This window comes from Solea senegalensis, linkage group LG12 (genome assembly GCF_019176455.1).
Source record: "Solea senegalensis isolate Sse05_10M linkage group LG12, IFAPA_SoseM_1, whole genome shotgun sequence".
Lineage (NCBI taxonomy): Eukaryota > Metazoa > Chordata > Actinopteri > Pleuronectiformes > Soleidae > Solea > Solea senegalensis.
Window position 1 is genome coordinate 18163527 of NC_058032.1, and position 4994 is coordinate 18168520.

The following is a 4994-nucleotide window of genomic DNA, read 5'->3' on the forward strand; positions in this document are numbered from 1 at the left end:
TTTTTTGCCAGCTGACTTTCAAAGGTAAGGCCAGTCACACTGACTGGCAGAGAATGTGGGGACTGCCTTAAAGAAACTGTCGTGATGGACCAGATTTTTTTTCCCTCTTCAGATACTGTAGGAGCTCACTTTTCCTTTTGTTACATTCATTATTTAGATTTTACATCTACCTCATCACATCTTCTATTTTGTTTCTTTCTAAAACTCAAGGGCAGTTTCTCCTCTGTTTATTTGCTCAACCAAATGGTCTGTGGAATATAGAATAGATAATTATCTTACTCAAACTGAAGAGCTAGTCTAGTCTGTAAAATCCCTTTGAGCATGCTGATCTGTCACGGATAGTAGTACGTAGATTATAATTGTTAAAAAAACAGTAGGGTGTTGAGATTAAAAAGTAATACCTCTTTTTTTATTTAAATACATTCCGGTTCAAACTACAACCATTTCTTTGCCTCATTTACTTTCCAGGTGTGTTTTTTCAATGGACGGTCCAGAAGAAGGTCAGAACCGGGTGTGGCAGAACTTCTGTCCTCACTCTTCAGCAATGTAGTGAGGCCCTTCTCCAGACGCTGTGTCTTACAGCCTGTTGCATGGGAGTTTCTGTTGCCAGCAGATAATACTAGACATATGGATTCTCACAGTTATCTCCCTGTAACTGATGCACACTGAGAAACTGCTGAATGTATTCTTTCACGCCTTTTTAAATATTCACGACAGGGTACAATTTGGTACATTGTGTAAACTTTACATAAGCGTAACCTTAAGTGTTTAGTGTACTTGTAGTGGCATAAGTTGTTCCAATTGCTGCACAAACCATGCTTCTTCATTTGCTGTGTTTCACATCGTACAGTGTTAACTGAAACCAGAGAAGCTATTTCCTTAGCTGTGGCATAAAGGGTGCAAACCTCAAACAACAATAAACAGCCTGTTGAAATAGCCAAGTGATAACAGAATTCCAGCACAGTGGTGGTGACCAGTCAGGCCAATAAACAGAGATGAGGAAAAAAAAAAAAAGTGCACCTTTGTCACTGCTCCCTGAAATTTCCCAGAGTCTCCTCACTGTAAACGGATGTCTGGATATTTACCATATCAGTAAAACATCTGAATAAGAGACTCCACTAGAGGATCCACTGAGCAGCGCCTCAGCTGCTCCAGTTGTTGCAGTCAGTCTCCTCTAGATGTTTCTTGGTGTGCAGTCTCCAGGAAATGCCCCCAATCAAGCTGAGCCCAGCCCAGTAAACACAAATAAATCCATGATGTTTGCTGTTTAGCTGGACGATCAGATAAGTTGTGACTAAGGACAACACTGATTTTCAGGTTGGGGTGAGACGGGTTTCTTATCACCCGTCTTAAGACTCCTGGGAAGGTTACTCCCTGACCTCAGCAAGCATGAATGCACAATGGACACTTAGCAGGCATTAGAGCTTCAATTTGGTGAATTCATTCCACCTTTTCTTGCACCAAATGGCTTGAAGCAACATGACTCTTAAGAGCAGCAGTGGAGGCTCTTGCTCCTCAACCCAGTCACTTTAGCAATCTTCAGTAGCTTCAGTTCTGATCAAAGTGGCAGCATGCTAAATGTGGCTCCTGAAGTGGGGGGAGCAGGGATTCTGTGCCAGTCTAAATCGGTGTTAGTGACCCGTCTTTTAGTGCATGTGGTGTTACGTCTGGTGTAATCAGCTGACACCGTCCAAACTGTGAACTTTGTCCCCTCTGAGGAATCTATATATACTGTATCACTGTGAAGTCAGGGCTGCTGTCCCAGACCACAGGGAAAGACGTAAATACCAAGTCATCATACGTCAGTGTTTGCCCTGTGAAAAAGAAGCTTTCCAGTTCTTTTTTTTTTTTTTATGGATTTACAGCAAAGTAAATGCAGGGGTTGAATGTCAGAGCACATGTTATCCAGCCCCAACCCTTTACTCACTTTACAGTATCCACGAAGCACAAAACAGATGCAGATCCTAGACCAATAGATTTAAACTGACTGAAACACTGACATTACATTAAGGATTCACTGGATTTAAAGAGGTTTGTATTTCAACCATCTGTTTGTAAGAGCAGCTTGTGAGTGACAGTCTGCACGTCTGCTTTGTATTCGTCGTGTTGTGTTTTGAAGATTTTGGTGACATTTTCCTTTCAAAGTGATCCGTTTTTTACTTCAACTCTATATCCACACTGCTCCCTCCTGGCTGTGTGCTCACCTTACGTCTCAAATGGTTATTTCACCATCGATACAACTATATAATGAGCAATGTAATACATGTCTCCACCTCCCGATGCTGGAGGACACAACATAGTAATGTCCTTAATGATTACACTACAACATTCCAATTCAAGGCCATATGGCATGATTACTGATGCATATGATGTACAGTTTTCAGAAAACAAAGTCGAGACACACATTGATTCTGACCGTCGTTCTGATTTTAAATGAATTATGGGTTACAGACCAGTCTTAAAAAATATTTCTGTTACGGATCAACACGTTTTTTGACAGGTTTACTTTGGCTAATGCTGTCCTCTCTGACACAGTCTACAAGGACAGCTCCCATGTAATCTAGATAAGATGTTTGACTTCACTAACAGGAGCGCGATGTAGCACTTTGATGAAAGCTTTGTAGAATATGTAAACAACTGAATCCATGTTTGAGTTTGGGAACTAAAAATAATGGCTGACGAGTTCAAACTTGTAACATAACACGTTTGTGTGCAAGTTCCTTTTCCTGTTCGGACTCTAAATGAAGGGTTGTGTGAAGCGGTCGCTGCGGCGGCAGACTGTCCTGTATGTTAATGTGAAACTTTAGCTGTCACATGGAAAATGAACCTGTTATATGTGAACTTCCTTCTGTGAGTGAGAGAGTCATCACTCTGCTGAATGTTTACTGAATATTTGCAAGCTATTTTCGCACAAGTTTTCTCTTTTTTTTTTTTGTTCACTGTTTGTTGAGGTGATGACGCCTCTTACTACATGTTGTGTCCTGTGATATTTATGAAATAAACAAAAAATGTACGTGCAGTAACATTTGTGTTGAAATAAATGATGTATATGTTGCATTTAGTCGTGTGTCCTTTATGACGGGTTGAAATACACACACATACGTATATTTGTATATTTATATATACAACAAGAGGGTGAATACATGAGACCTGGGCAATGAGAGCATGAAAACCAGTCAAACCACCATAAAATCACATGTAGCCATGAACATGTCTTTATTGTTGGCACTTAGCCTGAGTTAAACGTACCATCATGTTTAATGGTACGTACATGTTAAGAAGATGTCTGTCATATCATTAATGGTGGCTCTGTTCAGTTATAGTTTCCCAGTTAATTATTTAATTACTATTTGTAATGTTTTCTGCAAATGTCAAAATCTCTGCTGTAAAGAATGGGAAAACATATACATTCAACAGTGTTTTTTTTTTTATTTATTTCAGCTCAGAATTTACATCAGGGGAGAGTCTAAACTGACGTTGAAAGGCATAATTCATGTCATTCAGTCAGGTATTTTGCGTTAAGCCATGTGGTGACTATATGACTGAGTAAGACATACCTTCTTTTCTATCTCTCCATCTTATCTTTGTCCCTCCCTCGCCCTTTAGTTTCCCCTGTCGTATTAACACCACTGAAAACCACAGTTACAGTAACTAAGCATTATCTCTCAACACCATTCTCAATTAATTTGTGAAAGTTCAAATGACATATTTCCCGGTTATGTCCACAAACCTGAGCAGGTCCACTTTCCTCCTTATTAGACAGGGACAATCAAACACTCAGTTCTACTTGTCACAATCACATCACACCAAACAACCGGTATAGAGCCACTCCTTATCCCTAAAAGCATGAAATGACCATATGTAAATATGTGAGCAATGCAAATGTCACAGTCTGTTACTGTAGATCTTCAGATCTTCAGACGTCTTGTTCAGTTTTAAACTCTCTGTTCTGACTTGTTTTGCATATTTTGGATTTCTTTTTGTGTTGTCCTGTTTTACAGTATTTATTTTTATTTTACTCCTTGTGGGTTTTTTGTTTTTGTTTTGCTGGCTTTACTTTATTTTTTCTGTTGTCTCATTTCACTTTGTCTTGCTGTTTTCCCACTTGTCTGATTACCATCGCCTGTGTTCGGGGAGTTTCACCTGTTACTCCCCTGCACATAGTGTTTAGTGTCTATTCACCACTCACCTTTCACTCCTTTCCAGCTGCTCAGTGTGACTGTCCACCTGTGTACCAGACCCTGTCTTTGTCTGGAAACGTGTGCCTTTTCCCCACATTTAGATCCACAGGTTTGTGTTTGCATGCACTGGGAGTCTCTCTTTCCTTGTACAGATTCTTAACTGGTGATGAAGGTGAGCAGACCTTCAACAGACAATTCTGTAAAAGATGATTTTTTTTTAAAACTTTTTTTTATAAATCCCATCGCAATGAATTAGCCATGCTGCGGTCTATATAGATTACCATAAAGTGAGGATTTGGCTTTAGACCTCGTTGTATGTGAAGCAGCTCATTATTCAAGGCTCCATTCTAAGGTTGAAATTTGCTGAACATCAGTGTGTCGGAGTTGTTTCAAATGTAAATGCGTCCTCTTGAGCAAACAAGAGCTCCTCACTGCCATCATTCTTTCCTCATTTAAAGACTGCAGTTTCATTTGAAGTTGTATCCAGTGTCCTTCAAGAGTTTAGCCTGATCCACAGGGATGTGTGTGCAATCTGTCGCATGCTCTCTGAATATGAACAAAGACTAAATTAGGAAATGATTATTTTAATTTGCTGTCAGTCTGCAGCTTTCAAATTATGCTAAAGAGGAAACTCAGGATACAAACGGCGCTACATAAAATAGATTCAACACGAGATGGGACAGATGCTAAAAATGTACTGAGAAGTATAATATAGGAAAATCAAAATGCACTTAATGCTCACAGCAGCTCCTCTGAACATGCAACTCTGCTCTCCAGCTGCTACAGATCACAGTGTGAACGGTATGTACGGTA

At 39.8% G+C, this 4994-nt stretch overlaps 1 protein-coding gene across 1 annotated transcript in view; it reads left to right on the plus strand.

Annotated features, from left to right (window-relative positions):
• adrb2a (adrenoceptor beta 2, surface a) overlaps positions 1-3061 on the plus strand; it is a 4855-nt gene extending 1794 nt beyond the window's left edge. Inside the window, exon 2 of the mRNA XM_044039485.1 lies at positions 1-3061. This exon is cut by the window's left edge and continues 1295 nt beyond it. The gene's annotated coding sequence lies outside the window, so the exon portion shown is untranslated.
• The last annotated feature ends 1933 nt before the right edge of the window (positions 3062-4994 follow it).